The 20,032-nt window shown below is 38.0% G+C and overlaps 1 pseudogene; it reads right to left on the reverse strand.

The window, feature by feature from the left end:
* LOC149159166 (red chlorophyll catabolite reductase pseudogene) overlaps nucleotides 1-20,032 on the reverse strand; it is an 86,656-nt pseudogene that overhangs the window by 20,006 nt on the left and 46,618 nt on the right.

Consider the following 20,032-nt stretch of genomic DNA (forward strand, 5'->3'; position numbering starts at 1 on the left):
TTAAATCAAAAGTAAATGGATGCAGATTTTTTTTTCAAAGCATGATGCGTACTTTAAAAAAAATCGATTCATTCACATTTCAAAGTGAACATAAAATTTACTTTTTTAATTTTTTTTAAAAAGGAACCTTTTTAATGGGAGTTTTCAAAATAAAAGAGATTAAAGTTAATGGTGGGCTAAGGTTGATTATAAAGCTTTTTTATATATATTTGTAATGGAGAAATAAGGAGTATATTTTTTAATTTTGGAGTTATAAGTGACTCTTTTTTTTTGAGATAGTTATTATTATCATCCAAAGTATTATTTTACTTTGACAGAGATTGAGTTAGTGAACATCTAGTTTTTGAAGACAATTTTCCTTCAAGGAGTTCTCAAACTTTGTGCATGAGAAGTTTCAACGAAAATGTTGTAAAGATGAAAGGTTTATGTACTCAAATACTTAATAAAGACATATTTTTTGTGGTGTTGACATGTCCTAGATCGGCCTGAAATTGAATAAGGGGATCTTAGGTACACCTTGTGCAGTGTTTGCTTGTGCATGTTTTGCATCTAGTTTTGACACTGCAATTATCTTATCTACCACACACAAGGAGTCTAAAGCAGGTGAATGAACCAAGAACATTAATCAAAGAACTTGAAATTAATAAGCTTCAATGAGAATTCAATCAAGCACAAACAATCACATTCTTTTGCTCAACTACAACACATAAGCAAATTTGGCAACATCAACATTGAACATCAACAACAAATTTAATTTCGCTCAAGGAAAATCGAGCTAATGAAGCTAAAAACTCAAGCATTGCAAGGAAAAGTCTACATCCACATTCAAAAAAAATTAGTAATTGTATAAATTGCAAATAAATTTATTTTTCTAAGTCAAATTGTAATCAAAGTGAACTTGAGTTGAATTGTAAGGGTGCATTCTCGTTGGAACCCGACACCCAGGCTTTGAATGGATAGGGAATCAATTAAACCAGGTGAATCCATTGTTTTTAAATGAGTCATTCAAATCATTGTAAGTGTCTCTCTTGGGTGCCTTTTAGATAGTATTCGACACCCTTCTTTTGATCAATCAAGAGAGTGAGCTCAAGCAAGTGCAAAGTTCACAACATCAAGCAGGCTTGAAACTGGTTGAAGCAAGCATCAAGAGAGCGAGTTCAGCTTTAAAGAAATAAAATGCAATATTCAATCAACAATCAAGCTTGTTCATATCTATGACAAGCGAGCACGAGTTCAAGCAAGCAAGATCAAGCATTCAAGCATGCGAGTTCTAAAAATCAAGCAAGTATTAAAAGTAAGGGAGCGCGACTTCAAGCAAGTTCACTTGTTGAAAAGCATTCAGTTGTTAAATATTCTTAACAATTTTATCCTCTCAACTGCTGAAGACATGATGCAAATCAACAAAGCAACTCTTGTTGACATTTCAATGAATTTACAACAAGAACATGAAACATTTGAGTTCCTTCAACTAGAGTCGCAACTACAAAGCAATAAGTTGAAAGTGAAGAGTGTTGCTTCCAAGTCATTCAATCATATAGATGAACATAAAGATGTTGATTCCAAATCACTCATCCAAACAACTTCAAGTGTAGAAGTTGTTCATGATCAAATTGAACTTGCTTCCTCTAAACCAATCATCAAGTCATGGGTAGAACTCCAAATTAACAAAAATCGACGAGGAATAGGATATGACAAAGATGAAAATAAATTTCATATCACAGATTATTCTAAGTGATCAATTTCATCAGTGCAGGATTTCATAATCAAATAACATCAACAAGCCATGAGAAATTTGAAGACAAACCAACATGAAAACATTGTCAAAGAAAGGGTCACATTCAAGGTCATTGTTTTGATCTCCATCTTTGTCACCATTGTGGCAAGAAGAATCATTCATTAGAGAAATGTTGCAAACAACACCAAACTACCATATTAAAGATCAATTATGCATGGATTGATCCTTGGGAATGGTCGTCAACAATAAAATGATTGTGTAAGTTTTACAACAGAATTCAATATCAAATATTGCATCCAACAGTCAATTGAAGATGGTACTCTCATACACCTAAAAGAAGAAGTACAACAGTGAAACTCTCCTACACTTGAAGGGGGGGAGTTCAAAAATCAAATGCAGATGATTATATCTCCTTCTTGCTGACAAAGGGGGGGAATTAAGGCTGGTTGTCAAACTGAAAATCTCGACAACATCATCAAAAGTAGCTAGTGGGCATCTTCAAATCAGCCAATGGGCATCATCAACAAATCAGCCAGTGGGCATCACCAAATTAACCAATGGGCATTCGTCAACATCAAAGCAGCCAGTGGGTAGCCAACATCAACGTAGCCAGTGGGAATTCTCAATATTTTGTCAGTGGACAAAGGATGTTGATTCCAAGCAAAGGATAGATCGATCCTTTTGCAACTTGGCACATGATGAGTTGTCAAGAAAAATTTCAGAGATGACTCAGACTTGCAACTGACTCATGTTCTCTTCAAATTGGAGTTTTTTCAACATCAAGGTTTGGCAGTTTTTCAGACCGTGTTTTTGAGGATCAACAGTTTCAGCATGAGAACTTGGAAGATGGTTCCCAATTCTTATTTTGGACTTATCATTGGGGGGGTCAATGTTATTCTCATTCTCATGTGATGAAAACAATTCTAAGTCCAAAAAAATTAAATTAATTAAAATCAAGAAAGCTGGATTTAATCCTACCTTTCTAGATTGAGTTTGTTCCTCATGGTTAGGAGTCATTTTAGGCTTAGTTGGTTGAGAGATTCTCTCCAAATATTTAGGCTCCTATATTTTGTTTGGTTGAGATATTTTCTCAACCATAGCGTCCAAGATAGATGTACTATGTTGAGACAAAATTCCTCATATACTTATTTGTACTATCATCATTATTTGTACATTACATTGAGAGTGTGGGGAATATAATACAATGAGGCTTTTAGGCCTTTTCCACCATGTCTGATTTGTGTATATGTCTGCTATTTAATTTATTAATGTTTTATTAGTTGATTGAATATCCTTCATTTAAAATATGTAGTCAAAATAAGGGTAATGTTTAGTATGTCATGAACACATGTGATATGTCAAATGTTCATTGAGTGAAGCTCCCATGCACTCACCACACTTACTAACCCTTAAAATTTCAAGCTATGAATCACTTGATATTTTTCAGCCTACACCATTTTTATTTTTTTGGTGCATGAATCCCACGGTTTTAATTGAAATTAGTGTGGCTTTTTCTTGTTTATTATAAATTTTGAACCCCTTTTCTACTGGGTGAAATTTGGACCCCTTTTTGGTATTATATAAACTAACTAGTCTAAATGGTCACGAGTTCGACTTTCCATTCAATTTTCTTTATAAATATAACATAAATCTAAATGACCAAGGGTGAACCTGAAACACACTGCCTGAAGTCCATTTCTTATGTTGATTAGGTAGGTGATTTAGAGTTAATCGCCCTCAGCACATTATCAAATGAAAATAGGAACGACCTCCAACTAGTCAGGGTCAACCAATCAGTCCATTCAAAAAAAAAATGTTGAGCTCACCCAAAAGCCTAAGTGCTCGAAGGTCAGGGGTTATATGATGTCACTTTGCTATTATGCGTGCATCCAATATTTTTTTGTCGAATCCACTTTATTAACCTCATGCATGATTATTCCTTTAGTCTTCATGAATCCATGATCTAACTCTTGTATCTTCTCCAGAATCAACATTACACTCATAAAACGAGAATCTCTAGAATTTTATGCGAACTCAAATTTTTCATTGACTTGCGATTATACAAAATGATCTGAACAAGGTTTACTTAGGCTACTCCTTCATTTCATTACTTACACCAAGCATATTTTCCAATAAGGTCAACGAATTCTCTAATTTAACTATTGAAATTGACGAAATTCAAAACTACACAGTTGATTAATACATAGACCATAAAAATACAATATTCATTCCTTCATTGAAATTATGTACAACAAGACTTATGAAGTTCCTGTTTCAATCCATTCTTGAAAATGAACTAGGAATTTCTTCCCCTATCCTACAAAAATCTCTTTTTTGTACAATAACACTACTCACAAAATATCTCTACAACAAAAAAATATTAGACAACTAACCAAAACTGTTAGATTCCCAATTGTACAGTTGTTACATTGGAAAAGGTGCACTTGGCCAACCGCTAAAAACAATATAACAACTTAGTATACTAATTGGAATTACTACAATGGAGAAAATGACTATAATAAGAAAAAACATTCCCACTACAATTTACTAATTTCTGAGAAAAGAAAAAATTGTCCTAGATCTTAAATGGCTCTATTAGGCCTTAAAACTAAGGATTTTCTGAGGGTGATTATCTTTCATCAGACTCTACAAGTGGAGAAATATTGGACATCCTGGTCAAATGTATTCAAAAACCTGAAAAATACCAAAATTCTTGTTGTTGCTACCCACATATCTAATCATGTTGTTGCTTCAGCCCTGACTTCAACTTGACAAGATCCCATACTTGATTATGCAATGTGCCACTTGATTTGTTGACACAATATTTCATAGTCAACTTGATATTGGATGTCCTCTGCCTTGCTCGATCCCAAATTATTCTTTGTTGTTTCTTCACCCCTTCCACGTTGATGTAGTTCCCTCCATCTGGCCAAGTGTTGAAACTGGTCTCTCTGTCTTTTCCATTGTACCATATTTTAGGTACTACCCTTTTCAACATCACTACTTCCTCCATCTCCATGTCCAATTGACCTTCTTGCTAATACATACTACTTCTTCCTTATTGTTATAAATTATTGCTATCAGTTAGCCTCATGAAAATCTCCCAAGACTGTAGGATTTCATTCTCCATCTCATTCTATCCTTCGCTATTGGAGTATGTCAATACTTTCCATATTTTCTCTATGAATAATAAATACAACTTGTTCTTATAATAATAAACATATTCCCCATCATTGCCTTCAACAAAATACATCATGGAAAAATATTGTCCCATATTATTTGTTTGTAATTGAAATGAGTGGTCATGGGAAGGACTTGTCTCCCGCTCCTTTTGATATTCTTATAATATCATTTTTTGTGCGTGCTTTGCATCCTTTACTATGTTATCCACAATTTTCTTTCCACACAAATCTTTTAAGGGCTTAAGCACCTCAACTCCTTCAATCAATAGCTCCCACAATCTTCTTTCTTTTAGGTTAGTGAGAAAGTGTATTCCCTAATGTTGGGGTAAAAATATACTATCCTTTCTCTCAGGGAATGACATGCCAAAACTTAACTTTTGGTGAAAAGTTTGTTTGCATACTGCAACTTCACATTTTCAACAATCCTTCTCTTCCTCATCAATGTTTTGTACAAGAATTGTAAGATTATTTTCCCACTTTTATTCATTCATCTCCATGGTACGTGTTTTCCATGTCAAATTCTTTGTTATCTTTATGAAATGTCACTTATTTTGTATTACCATAATTTTGATTTTTGTTCATACCTACAGGTACAAAAAAACATGTTATGGAAAACGTTTTCTCTCTCTTGACTTTTTTTTTCAAATGTATGAGTCTTTGTCTCATCATGAAAATGAACCATTCCTTGAATCCTTTCTCTACCCCTTGCAACTCCCTGAATGATACTCTTTTCCTTTCTCCACACAATCAGTGGTCGCCCTACATAAGCCTTCTCATCCATGTTGTAGTCTGCTCTTTCTTGAGGTACTTATATGCACCATGATTCATAACTACCTTCATAATCCAACCTTTTTCTCTCCTTGATTTCTTAAGATAGTAATGTCTCCTCTTTGTCAATAATAGACTCTTTCTTGGTTGTCTTCTTGTCCTTGGCTTCCTCTAACCTCCTTTGGATTAGATGTATTGTACTACATTGGGGGATTTTCATTATCTATCCCTCCATCATCTTCACTTTGAAGCAATCGACAAATATGTCAAACAAGTGGTTTCTTCGCTTTTCCCAATTTCCATTTGTCTTCAACTCATGACAAAATATTTCAAAAAATTACCCAATAAACATTGAATAAGAGAAGACATAATGAGTCAGTTATACCTATGAGGTTAATCTTCCCCTCACAAACTTGGAGAGTGTTAGCCTAAGCTTCTTCATGGTCTTCATCCACATTGTCTTCATGAGATAACTTTATATATCCTTCCTCTTTGATAGTTCCTTGAGTTTGTTCCCCTATTCAATCAAGTTCCTCTTGTGGTTCTTCTTTAACATAGCATAGTTTTTCTTGAGGTTCAACATTATCCACAATCCTTGGCACCTGTTCAGCTCCATGGTACTTTGTACAAAGAATTTCATACTCAATCAAACAATTAGACAAAAAACATTAATTTATTTTTCCTCCTCATTTGATGTTATCGACAATTTTTCTTGTGTTGAACCAAAAAAATCATCATTTCATCATCCACATTATCCACTCCTAGGAATTATCCTTACTCAGGTAAATACATGTGAAATTCCTCTTGTTCATACTCAACAAAATTGAGTTCTTCCTTCAACAATGAATCATCCATGCTTTTCATTTGCAATAGAGGCCACTTCATTTTGTTCCTTCCTTTTAGTATCCATCCATATCTCTGGGCTTCTTGAAGCAACTTTATCTTCCTATTCTTCCCATTTCCATGCCTATGATATGCAAGGATCATTAATGTGTATTGATATTCCTTGCTTGAAAATCCTGCACATTAGGTATGGACCCTAACATGCCCCACCCCCCATTTAGAAACAAACTTTTCCTCAATGTTAAGAGCTGTGGAATCTTTTGGACAATAGTTGTTAGTCCCCATGTCATATCTTCTCCTAAGGTGTCATCCTACTTCATGAGGACTTGCTTGACAGTGCAGCCATGATTTTTTTACTCCCTTGAATACAGGACCTTATCCGACTAGAGAAAAATAGAGCCTTCGTCATCCAATTTATGGAGTATGCTCTGAACATTGAAATTATGCCCCATGACTTTTTGGATGGAAGACACATGGAAGAAGAGGATTTTGGAGGTGGCTAGAAATGTCAATTTGTAGGTGACAGAGCTAATACACTGCACCACTTAATAAGGCCCATAAAATATTGAGGCTAACTTTTGGAAGCCATTTTATTTGAGATATTTCTGGTTAGAAGGCCTGAGTCGAAGAAACACTTGGTCAACCACTTGAAAATAACTTTGTGAGAGATGTTGGGAAGCTTTTCTCTTCATCAAATATTTTGCTTCGTGGAGATTATCCTTCAAAAGAGCGAGATTAATGACTTAATTATGAAGAGGATTATCAACTACCTACACTTTATAAGATCCTGGGAGATAAGAAGTTGGTGAAGGTGGGATTTGGAAATACACCACCTTATACAGTGTCATCTTTATTGCTTCATGACAATTAGTATTATACAGTTATTTTATTAAGGGTAACCATTGCACCCATTGATGATTTATGTCCAAATAAAATCATCACATGTCGGTCTCCAAACATTTTTTTACTGCTTCAATTTGAGCATCTGTCTCGGGGTGATAAGATGTACTCATTTGGATTTGTGTGCTATGTAATTTGAAAAGCTCTTGTAAGAAATTACTATTGAAGGTGGGTTCTTGATTAGAAAAAATATAGGCAGGCATGCCATGTCATTTGAAATTTTCTCCATGAAGACTTGAGCCATCAGAGCTGGTGTGAATGGGTGCAGTAGAGAACAAAATTGGATTTATTTGGAGAGTTGATTAACTAACACTGCAATAACTGACTTGCTTACTCATTTAGGGAGACCTGTAATGAAGCCCATGGAGACATATGACCATATAAAAGAAGGTAGCAACAAGCGTTGTAAGGTTCCTAGTGTCTTCATCATTTCACCTATGTTACACAAACATACATCAAATTCAACCACAAATGTAAGAATGTATTGTTTCATCCCTTCCCAAAACAAAACGTGGCATGCACGAGCATAAGTATTAAAAAATCCCTAGTGTATTGCAATGGGTGAGGAGTACATGTTTTCTAGGATGCTTTGTTTGAGAGTGGAGTTAGGGGAGGGAATCACAAGATCGTTATATCGCAGAATATATTCCTACCAAGTGTAGCCCCTTGGAGGGTTAGGATCCCCTTGTAACCTTTGTATTAACTAGGAAAGTGATGGATGGTAAAACCATTTGTTGTATGACTCCTCAATCCACGATGGTATGGTAAAAGATAAAGATAAGAGGGTTCCATCCTCTTCAAATTTCTTAGATAAAGCACCTACCACAACATTTTCGTAACCCTTCTTATAGACTATCTCATAATCCTATCCATAAATTTTGGTAAGCCCTTTATTTTCATTCATAGAGGATAGGAATTGCCATAAGAAATACTTTAGACTATAGTGGTTAGTTCTGATATGGAAACATCATCCAAGAAAGCATGGTGACCAAGTGCCTATTGCATCTAATATGGCCATCATTTCCTTCTCATATGTTGATTGACCCAAATTATTTCCACTTAATTGTTGTCTTATGAAGGAGATTGATTAACCTTCTTGCAATAATATTTCTCCAATGCTGGTGCCTAAGTCATCACATTTGATTCGAAAAGGATTTGTGAAATCTGGGAGGGCCAAAATTAAGGTGGAACACATGACCTGTTTGAGATCCAAGAAGTTCTATTGAGTTGCTTTTGTCTAGAGGAATGCATTTTTATTTAGAATATTGGTTAGGGGTTTGGGAATGAGTCCATAATTTTTTAGAAATTTGTGATAGTATCCCACGAGACCCAAAAATATCACAACCTTTTCAATGTCCAAGGTTGTTCCCAATCTTGGATTTACCTAAATTTTTCATTGCATAAATCTTTCATGAATCCATCCATACTCCTTCGTGACCCACAATGTGTCCCAAGTATTCCACTTCTCCCATTCCAAAATAAGACTTGGAAAAATTGACAAATAATTTATTATCCTTTAGAATGTTCAATATCCAGTAAACATGTTGAATATGTATTTCCCATGTTTTGTTCTAGATGAGTATATCATAAAAAATGAGTAGGAAAATATTTTTGAAATATGGCTTGAGAAGGTAAATCATGATAATTTGAAAGGTGGATGGGGAATTACAAAGACCAAAGGGCATAACTAAATATTCATTGCGACCTTCATGGGTTTTGTAATCTATCTTGGGAATGCCTAGTAATTTAATTCTGATTTGGTGGTAGCCTGAATGAAGATCCAACTTAGTGAATAATTGGGCACCATGGAGCTCATCAAGGAGACCATCGACTATGGGAATTGGAAACTTATCCTTGATGGTGTGTTTGTTTAGGCCCCTAACCTTAGGACGCATGCACCACTCCCCATCCTTCTTTAAGACCATGACCACAAGGGATGAATAAGGGTTAGTGCACAGATGAATCATAGTTTCTTATAGTAGTTCGTTAATAATCTTTTCAATCTCATTTTTTTTTTGTAAATGGATATCTATAGGGCTAGACATTGGGTAGTTGGATACTTGGAATCAAAGGATGCCATGATCATGTTTACCTTGATAAGGGTCTACTTCCCTAGCTTTTTTCAAACACTATTGATGGTGACTCAATACCCCTTACATATCCAGATTAATATTAGCAGGGCTTGATTCAATGTCCTAAATTACATTGAACTAAGAAAATACACCATGGTGTCCCTTCTTCAAAATATTCTCCATTCTATGCGAGCCAATGATAGTGGTAGCACTCTCCTAGAGCCCATGGAGCATATGAGTGTGTCCTTTCTATTTGGAGCTCGTATATAGCTCTTAAAATTCCATGGTAATGGGGCATATTGTTTGAAGTCACTAAACTCCAAGGACGCTATCACAAACTCACATTCCAATGGAAAACATGTGTGTTTTAAGGTGATAGTTGATGAGCCCCGAAAATGGGTAACTATATGGGCTCATTTTTCCTATTATTCTCATTTAATCCACCATTCTCCATATTTTTATGCATGATTTTGAATATATTTATGTTAATTGTGTGAATGGGAATAGTCACTTTACCACAAGGTCTAATACGTGCTTATTGCAGATTTTTGGACATTTTTGAACCAAGATCAGGCATTTATGAGTAGATTGGCAGCCAAATATGAGGGAACAAGGCTGAGGATTTGTAGGAGGGGTGTCTACTGCACTAAATGACCCAGTCCTCTAGTTCTCCACCATCAGCTCGGAGTTCTACAGCACACCAAAGATGATTTCAAGGGGTAGCCGAGCAGGTCTAGTGAAGTGGCCGATTAACTGCAGTTTTGGGCAGCCAAGCTCCTAAAGTTAAGGAGGATTGTCGGGGTTCCTCATTTGCATAAGTAGGAAGGCTTCAAGCCTTGGTAGTATAGTCATTTTTTTAGTCCATTTTCGCACTTTAGCGCAGGCCTGTATCAGCACATTTTCGAGCTTCTTCTCGTAGACAATTTTTGGGATGTAACTATTATTTTTTTATCAATGAAGATGAATCCAGCTTTGTACCATCTCCAATATTTCTTAGGAGGCTGTAGCTCTTGGGGTTGGGCCCAACCCAAGTGCTAGTACCTCCTATGCGTACTTTTATGTGGTTTTCTTGCATTCATAGAATAATTTCTATTATTTAGGTTAACATCTTGCTTTATTACTTAGGTTGTTTTTATGATTAAGATATTTGTTCATGCTTCAGGTTGATTTGGTAGTTTGGTAACAGAAAAGACCCAAAAAATGCTACCAGGCAGTCCTTGATCTCATTTCTCCCTCCTTGGGATCATGAATTGAGACCAAGGTACACTTGTTGCCACAAAGACATTGTTTTTGCCTTCCAATGCAATTGCTACTGTTAGATTTTGAGTTGGAGAAGTTCATATTAGTTGTGTTTCCATGTTTAGATCTATTCTTGCTCAGTTTCCATAGCTCTCTTGCATGATTTTCTTTCTAAAAACTTATGTTCATCATATTTCTCGTTTTTAAGGCCAGATTAGGTAAAAATAGATAGATCTTTGATTTTTATTCTTTGTTTGGATTAGTTTTGGAAAGTAGTTTGCAGAACACCTGTCAAATATTCCTACCTACCCTTCCTCCATAATACAACCTGTTCTAGTCCCTCACTCAAGATTTCTTCCCTTCATTCGCCACACTTTCCCAACTTGCCCTAATTTCTATATTTTTGCGCAACATTGATTTCTTCATCCTTCAACAAATCCAACCATCTTCATCACTCCTGAGCTTCATTTACCAGGTCCTACACCCCTTAACATCCTTATGCATCCTTCATTTCCACTTCCCCACCGTTTTTCCACCATCAATCCTCTAAAAACCACTTTCGGCCTATTCCTGTAGAACTTCTTGTAGAATTTCCTGTAGATGCTCTGCAACCTCCTGTAGAAGATAACATGAGCGATTTTTTGAGATCTGAGTGCAGTGGAAATATCTAGAAGGGTGATAGGGACCCCTTATGTCCTCTCCACACCTTCCTAACCTCCTGTAAACACCCACTCCATTTCCTTTTACCAATCAACCTCTGCACAGTAAAAAATAGTGAAAAGACATGCATAATAATTCTACATAAAATTGCTCAAAAATACAAAAAGATGATTTTTCCATATTTTTCTTTAGAAGTAGCTTAGACACATGTATTTAACCTCTGTAATAGTCCATGGCATCCATTTCATTAGTTGTACATATTTTTTCTTGCATAAGTAGGATTAGTAGGTAAAACCAAGGTTTGCTAGGGTTTGCATTTCCTTTCAGTTTTCATCATTCTTTCTGCAAGTAGACTAGCCTCTTTTGAGTTAGCTTCCATCCATCACAGTTAAAAGCTTCTTCTAAGAACTCATAGAATTTGGATTAAGCTCCTAGCAAACTTGTGCCAGCTGATCAAATGATAGCTTGCAGCAAGTGCTAGTACTTGTGCATATAACACCGTCGCTTCCAAGTTTGTTACGAAATACTGGGTTGATAAAATTAAAGTAGGGAGTCCTAGGAGTTGCAACATCATTGCTGCATTACTGGAGCTCACCATATTTTTGGCACCGTTGCCAGGGAAGCGTCAAAGTATTTTGTGATTATTGCTTTTCTTCTATTTTCTACTACAAACATTCTGCTAAGTAGTCTATTTCAGTAAGAGTAGAGTAGTTGTTCTATTTCAATTCTGTAACTTCAATTTTGCAAAAGTATATTAGACTATTTCCTGATTTCATTTCAATTCCGCAATTTCATTTCAGCCAGCGTAGATCAGACATTTCCTTCTTTCATTTCAATTCCACAATTTTATTTCAGCAAGCGTAGATTATACATTTCCTGCTTTCATTTCAATTATGCAATTTCATTTTAGCAAATTAGATTATTCCTTTCCTGCTTTCATTTCAATTCTGCATTTTCATTTCAGCAAGATAGATTTTAGTTAGTTACAGTTCAATCTATTTTAGTTTTTGCAGGTACAAGCAGAAAAAAAAAGAACAAAAATCACTCAAGAAAGAGATTTCATTTCATGCCTCGTAGGAACAGAGACAATTCAAGAAAATTCCTACCCAACACCCGCACCACATCACTGAGTCACCCTTCTCTCTTCTTTGGTGGTAGTGATCCTCAAGAACCTATAGGTGAACCTCCAGAGATATACGAAGACCCTATAACAGAAAAAGAGCAAGAAACCGTTCCTCCTGAGACCATGGCTTAAAATAGAAATGGTAGAGGAAATGGGGAGAGAGTAGAAGATACCTTTCCCATCGAGACCAATGGGGACACAAAAATGAAAAACATCAGTCCCTCAGCCTTACCTCGCTTCCATGGATTGACTACTGAAGACCCTAATACCTTCTTGTTTGATTTTGTTGTCCTTTGTCGAACTTAAGACTATGCAGAAGATGAGCAAAAGTTGAAACTCTTTCCTTTGACCCTCAAGGATGCAGCACTCCACTGGTTCATGGGGCTACCTGAAAACAATATCACAACTTGGGCTCGAATGTAGCAAGCCTTTAACAATAAATACCAGGACTACTGTAGGTCAAAGGATACAAAGGAAGAAATCTTTCAAATGACCATGGGAAGTGATGAATCTTTAGAAGACTATGAAGAGAGATTTCAACTCAGTTTATAAAAGGGCCATGTGCACACTTGACCCTAAATCTCTGAAGTTGGTTCTGCTCAGAGGAGTCCCTAAAGACCTTCTGGATACCCTCCATTTGCTGGCTGGGGGAGACATCTAACAACTACCTTATGATGACATAAATATTGTATTTAGAAACCATTCTAGGGCAGCCAGAAAGAGAGGTAGGGGAAGTCAACTCTTAGCCAATACCCCTTTATCTAGTTCATTCCTTAAAAATGAGTTTGCAAATCAAATGGAAGATTTCAAAAGCGAGATGAGACAGACCCTTTCCATGCAAATGGATACCTTGTGAATCCAAAAGAAGCAGGAGAAAGCTGAGAGGGCTTTGGCCATCTTCCATCCCAGGTGCACCAGAAAGCATCCTAGGAATGAATGTCCATTTCACTCTGTAGAAGTGTGTTTTGTTTGTGAAGAAGACCATCTGAAAAAGCAGTTCCATTCCTTGCCTGGATTTAAAGCTATGTACTAAGGGGCTGAAGGAGCCACTGAACCACTCTACTTCATGAACCAAAGAAGGCCACATGGACCTAGACCTTACTAGCACAGAATGCAAGGGACATCCCAGACTTATTGCCACCCCAATCAAGCCACTTCCATGCCTTCTTGGGGTCCCCCTACTCATCCTTCTTGGTCCACACCCCCTCATTGGTTGTATCCTCCTCAGTACCATACTCAACTAGTTGCTCACTCGTTTCATTCTCACACTCAGCCGCAACCTCAGTGGAATGCCCCTCATCAGGGGTGGAGGCCCTAATACAACTCTACTCCTGCTCTTCTGCCTCCACCACCTACTCCACCACAACCATTACCTCCTGCTCCTCCAAGACAACCCCAGATACTTGTTAAACCGAACCTAAACCCCAACAACAGATAGGCCTAGAAGCTATATACTGGAGAAACGACATGCCCTACCTATGCTGTGGAGATTCATGAGATCAACCTACAATTTGGGAAGTTCCTCGAAGATAGCCAACCTCCTCCTAAGGAGGATGAGGAAGAGAAACAGGAAAGTGAACCCAAAGCCATTCCACCCTTTCTTGAGAGAATAACTGGAACCACACAACCAAACCTAGAAGAAACTGAACTTCTGTGAGAACTTAAACAGTTATGTGTGAAAATACCACTTCTCCAGGCCATAAAAGATGTACCAATCTACAATAAGTTGATCAAAGAGGAGTGTTTCCGGTGCCCAGGCAGGTGCAAGAGAGATGCTCCAACTATCAATGTCATAGGACAACTGTTTGACCTAATGTTGGGACAGGTAATCTGCCCAAAATATCTGGACCCTGGGAGTGCTTTAGTCGATGTCCACATAAATGGAACATAATCCCCCACACTTTGATTGATCTAGGGAATACCATTAACGTAATGACTAGGGACACTATGCTGAAACACAACCTTCAACATTCCCTAAGAAAGATCTCAATAATACTGCAGTTGGCAGACCGCTCCACTGTTACTCCTGAGGGGATTGTGGAAGATGTCATGGTCTCCATTGATTCCTGGGTACCCTGCTGACTTCTTGGTCCTTCAGCCAAAGGCCAAACTCACTGGGTATCCCCTCATCTTAGGAAGGCCTTGGTTAGCTATTGCGGATGCTTACATTAGGTGTCGAGCTAGGAGAATGACCATCAAGAATGGACATATGTACAAACAGCTAGTCCTATATCCTCCTGTCCAACCTTTGCTCGAACATGAATTACCTCTCTGGTTGGAGGAGGAAGATGAGGGTGAAGTTTACTCTGCTCCATTGTGCACAGTGGAAGCCACCATGGGAGGTCCTCAAACCGAGGATGATCTTATTGAGAATTTGATTCAAAATCCACCGCCCAGTGTGCTGCCATTAGAAGAGTTGGTGGAAGAAACCCAAGCCAGTGCTTTAGTTGATCTCTGTGTGGCTGATTCGACCTCTCTCCAAGTTAAGAATGTGGAATTTGGCCCTGAAAGAAGCTTGAACGTCAACTCATACCTATCCACCTCTTAGGAGAAAGAGCTGTGTAGCTTATTGAACAACCGTTTGGATGATTTTGCTTGGAGCTATAAGGAGATGAAAGGAGTCCACCCTTCGATCTATACCCATCACATTTACATTAAATAGGATTGTAAACCAGTCAAGTAGCCTCAAAGGAGGATGAATCCAACCCTTAAGTACATTGTCAAAGAAGAACTGCAAAAGTTGTTGGATGTAGGATTCATCTACCCCATCTCTGAGAGTGAGTGGGTTTCCCCTCTGGTGCTTGTGCCCAAGAAAAATGGGAAATGGAGAATCTATGTAGATTATCGAGAACTTAACAAAGCCACCAAGAAGGACCATTTCCATTTGCCTTTCATAGATCAATTGTTAGATGGTCTAGCAGGGAAGAAGTTCTTTTCCTCCCTAGATGGGTTTAGCGAGTACAATCAGATCCAAATCAGCCTAGAAGACCAAGATAAGACCACTTTCACTTGTCCATGGGGTACCTTTGCCTGCCGAGTCCTTCCCTTTGGGTTATGCAACACTCTTGCCACTTTCCAGAGGGCAGTACTAAGTATATTCACTGAGATGGTTCGTGATTCAGTAGAGACCTATATGGATGACTTTACCCCTTATGGTTCTAACTTCCAAGAAGCTCTCACTAACCTGAGGAAAGTTTTAGCCAAGTGTATTGAGATGAACCTGTCCCTCAGTCTTGATAAATGTGAATTCATAATGATTGAGGGGACCATGATAGGTCATACAATTTCTCAGCAAGGTTTACAGGTGGATCTCAACAAGATTGCTATCATCCAAAGGGTCCCACCTCCTCAAAAGGTAACAGATGTTCAGAGCTTTCTAGGCTTAGTAGGATATTATAGAAGATTCACTAAAGATTTCAGTAACCTAGCCTCTCCATTATTTGGTCTTTTGGGAAAAGATGTTGAGTTCACATGGACTAACAACAGTCAAGAGGCTTTGGATGCTTTGAAAGGTAAGCTGATAACTTCCCCAATATTGAGAGGTCCGAACTAGGCCCTACCTTTCCACATTCACACAGATGCCTCGAACAAAGCCATAGGAGCAGCCTTAGGAAAAGTTGAGGAGAAGCTACCGTATGCTATATATTTTATTAGTAAAAACCTATCCAGGGAAGAGTTAAACTATACTATAACTGAGAAAGAGCTCATGAATATAGTCCATTCCCTAAACAACTTCAGACACTACATCACTAGCTATCAAACATTCGTGCATACTGATGATGCTGCAATTAGGTATTTGATGAACAAACCTATTGTAAACACTCGTATCATTAGATGGTTACTTTTATTGCAACAATTTGATTTGACCATTGTTGATAAGCCAGGTAAGGAAAATGTTGTTGCTGATTTTCCATCTAGACTAGATTTGCCTGCAGGTGAAGAAGCGATGGTGGATGATCAAATGCCAGATGACCACCTGTTTTCTATTTTAGTACTCTCTCCATGGTTTGCTGATATAGAAAATTATTTGGTTTCAGCACAGTTTCTTCCATACCTATCCTCAAAAGAAAAGAGCAAGATCATGAGGAAAAGTGCCCCATTCACTTGGATTGGGGGAAATCTTTTTAAACTTGGCCCTGATCAGATTTTGAGGTGGTGTGTAAGGGAGGAGGAAGATTTTGACATCCTCCTAACCCATCATGATGGGCCCTATGAAGGCCACTTTGCAGCAAAGAGAACTGCCTTCAAAATTCTACAGGCAGGATACTATTGGCCCACTCTTCATCAAGATGTTAGGAGATACATCAGCCAATGTGACAGATGTCAAAGGATGGGGAAACCTACTCCAAAGGATGAAATTCCCTTGCAACCTCACGTGAATTTCGAGCCATTTGAGAAGTGGGGCATGGAATTTGTCGTTCCTATCAACCCTCCTTCAAAACAGAGGTCCTACATCATTGTGTGCACCAATTACCTGAAAAAGTGGGTGGAAACAAAGGCAATCAAAGCAGCAACAGAAGAAAAGGTAGCTGAGTTTTTGAGAGAAAATATCTTCTACAAGCTTGACTACCCAAGAGAATTAGTCACAAATCAAGGAAGTTAGTTTACCTCTAACCTGATTGAATACCTTCTCACTCATCACAAGATTGAGCACAAAGCTTCCACCCCTTATCATCGACAAGCAAATGGACAGATGGAAGTTACTAACAGAGCTTTGTAAGGGATTTTGACTAAGGTAATGAGCAGCAACAGAAAATACTAGGCAGATCACTTGGTTGAGGCCACCTGGGCCTATAACACTACTTGGAAAACCACAATAGGTTTCACACCCTATGAGCTAGTCTACGGGAAGAAAGCTTTGACGTCCATAGAATTTGAATATAACACATTAAGGTTGGCAGCTCAACTGGACCTAGATCTCAGCCATGCACAACAGGAAAGATTGCTTCAGCTGAACGGATTAGATGAACAAAGAATGCAAACCCTTCTCCACTCAGAGGTAATCCAACTTCAGAGAAAGATATGGCATGACCGGCACCTCAAAGAAAAGTAATTTCATCCAGGGGATTGGGTGTTGTTATGTGATTCAAGGTACAAGGATATCAAGGGCAAGCTGAGGACAAGATAGCTAGGACCATATATAGTGGAAACATGCAATGAAAATGGTTCAGTCCTTATTCGGACCATTGATGAAGAAGCCACCCCCATGCTCGTCAATGGGAATATATTGAAAATCTACAAGAAGCCCCTTTCCAAATAGGAGTTCATTGAGACTCTTGGAAAATCAGTATTGGTAATGGAGCAGGTCCCTGTTTCCACTCCACCTACATCATGAAGAAGAAAAAAACAAAAAAAAACAAAAAAACAAAAAAAAGAGAAGGAAAAAAAGAAGCCGAAAAAACACAGAAAATAGAAAAAAGAATAAAAGATCCTTGGGTGAAAACCTCTTAGAGGCGCCTAGGGCAGGCAATGAGGGTGAAAACCTCCTGGAGGCATCCTAGCTATCTTAGACAGAAAAAAAAGGAAAAAAGAGAAAAAATAAAAATAAAAATAAAAGTAAACCTAGTTTCTGTTGAATAAATCGTAGGTTGCAGGAAGGTCATTGCAGGTTTTGGGAGGATCTCGCAAGACAAGGATAGAGGACATGATCAGGATGCATGCATCCCTCACAACCCATTCTTCCATTATCATTACCCTTTCCCAAGATCTAGTCTCATTTGGTCTGAAATTCCACATCCTACAGGAAGCTCTGTATCTTCTACAAGAGGATCCTGTAGAAACTACAAACAAGGAAAAATCAATCTCAGAAGAGGACCAGAGGGTTTGAGATCTGTCTATGAGGCCTATGAATCTCGCCGCCTCCATCCCTCGCCATAAAATCACCCTTTTCCATCTTTGTACACCTCCATTACACTCGTTTTCATGTCCCTGCACGGTCACACACAAAAATCCTATTTTTCACGCTGCAAACAAAATTTTAATGACAAATCAAAAAAACAGTTTTTTTCACTCACCATACCTAATACCCTTCATCTAAGATTCCTTGCCAGCTAATACCCTCGTCAGTAGTTGTAACCCTACACATTTTAGCTTGAATCTCAGAAGGACAAGTAGCTACAGGATTCCTGTAGCAGCTGATCCCTCTGAAAAACATACTACAGAGCCAGGGACAACAAGGTACAACAGATGAAACATGCATGGATCCTTGTTTGAATGTGTAAACATCATCAACAGTTTGAGGTCGAGCATGCAGAATGCAAGCAACAACAAAAATGAAGAAATGGGTTTCAGAATCTGAAATGTGCATAACATGGTCGTGACTGCACATGTAAGTGCCTAAATCTATTATGCAATTACATGAATCATATTTCAAGGTTGCGTGACTGTGGGAATGGTTCATATTGAATGGAATCAGTGGCCAATTAACTAGCCACTCTTGATCAGTTACACGTCCTCGTGGAATCCAAACGAGCCCCGTCAAATTCAAAACTACTGATATGATACACAGCCAGCATGTGTGGAATGTCCATTCAAGAAGAAATAATCAGGACTAGTAGTGGTGGCGGCGAATAATGGGAGTAAGGGAGGTGATGGCAGTCAGATGGCATGCAGAAACATTATGGCTGTGACGTAGGATCAACGGTCCGATCCGGCCACCTCATCACCTCACCACAAATCACGCCTGCAGATAAAAAATAACTCATTTAAGATATTCACCACCATTTGTTCATTCTGCACTCATGACGTTCTCGACTGGAGTACACATCTACCACTTCTAGAGTGGCTAACTAGTCGTCCTCCTTCAGATTTCTGCAAATTTTTTAAAAATCTCCTGCCTATAACACTCTACAGGAAGCACAGTTTCATTCTACAGGGGCCGAGTGACTTCTACAAGAAGGGTTCTACAGGAAAAGCAGAGAATAGCTCTGCAGAAAGAAAACCCAGAATTTTTGTCGAATTTCAAGCTCAAAACGAGGTAGGCTCGGGAAAACTTCTCTGTGCATGATTTGTTTGTGCAAGGTGGTGAATTGAACATGGCATTAGATTAAAAAACTAGAGTAAAAGTCTACCTATGCACTGAGAAAAAGGTGAGAGTCTTCCTGCATATTTCACTGAGTTTACCCAGTTTTTTTCTCTGCATCCGAAATCTCCTCATCATTGTTAATTCTCCTGTAAGGAAGATACATGCAGTAGTAGAGGTCAGCCTGTGTGTGTGAAAAAACATGAATTTACATATCTATCTATGTGCTAAGAAAAGAACATGTGCCCTTATTCTCTGTTCTCTAAAAACTTTTTTCTTTTCATAAATAGATAGTAAAATTCTGGGTGACACCAGTTTTAAAACAATGGAATTATTTCCATCTGATATTGTAAGGAGCACATGAGAAATTCGTTCTTGGGTTTAGAAAAAACCTAATTCAGCTATCCTTTGTTTCAGTGATTAACGTTTTTTTCCCACCTGAGCATTTTCTTTTCTGGTTAAAACACAAACTCAACACATGCCAGGAGG

This window comes from Pinus tabuliformis, chromosome 5_2 (assembly GCF_031772625.1).
Source record: "Pinus tabuliformis cultivar Carrire ecotype Pingquan chromosome 5_2, CPIR1, whole genome shotgun sequence".
Classification (NCBI taxonomy): Eukaryota; Viridiplantae; Streptophyta; class Pinopsida; order Pinales; family Pinaceae; genus Pinus; species Pinus tabuliformis.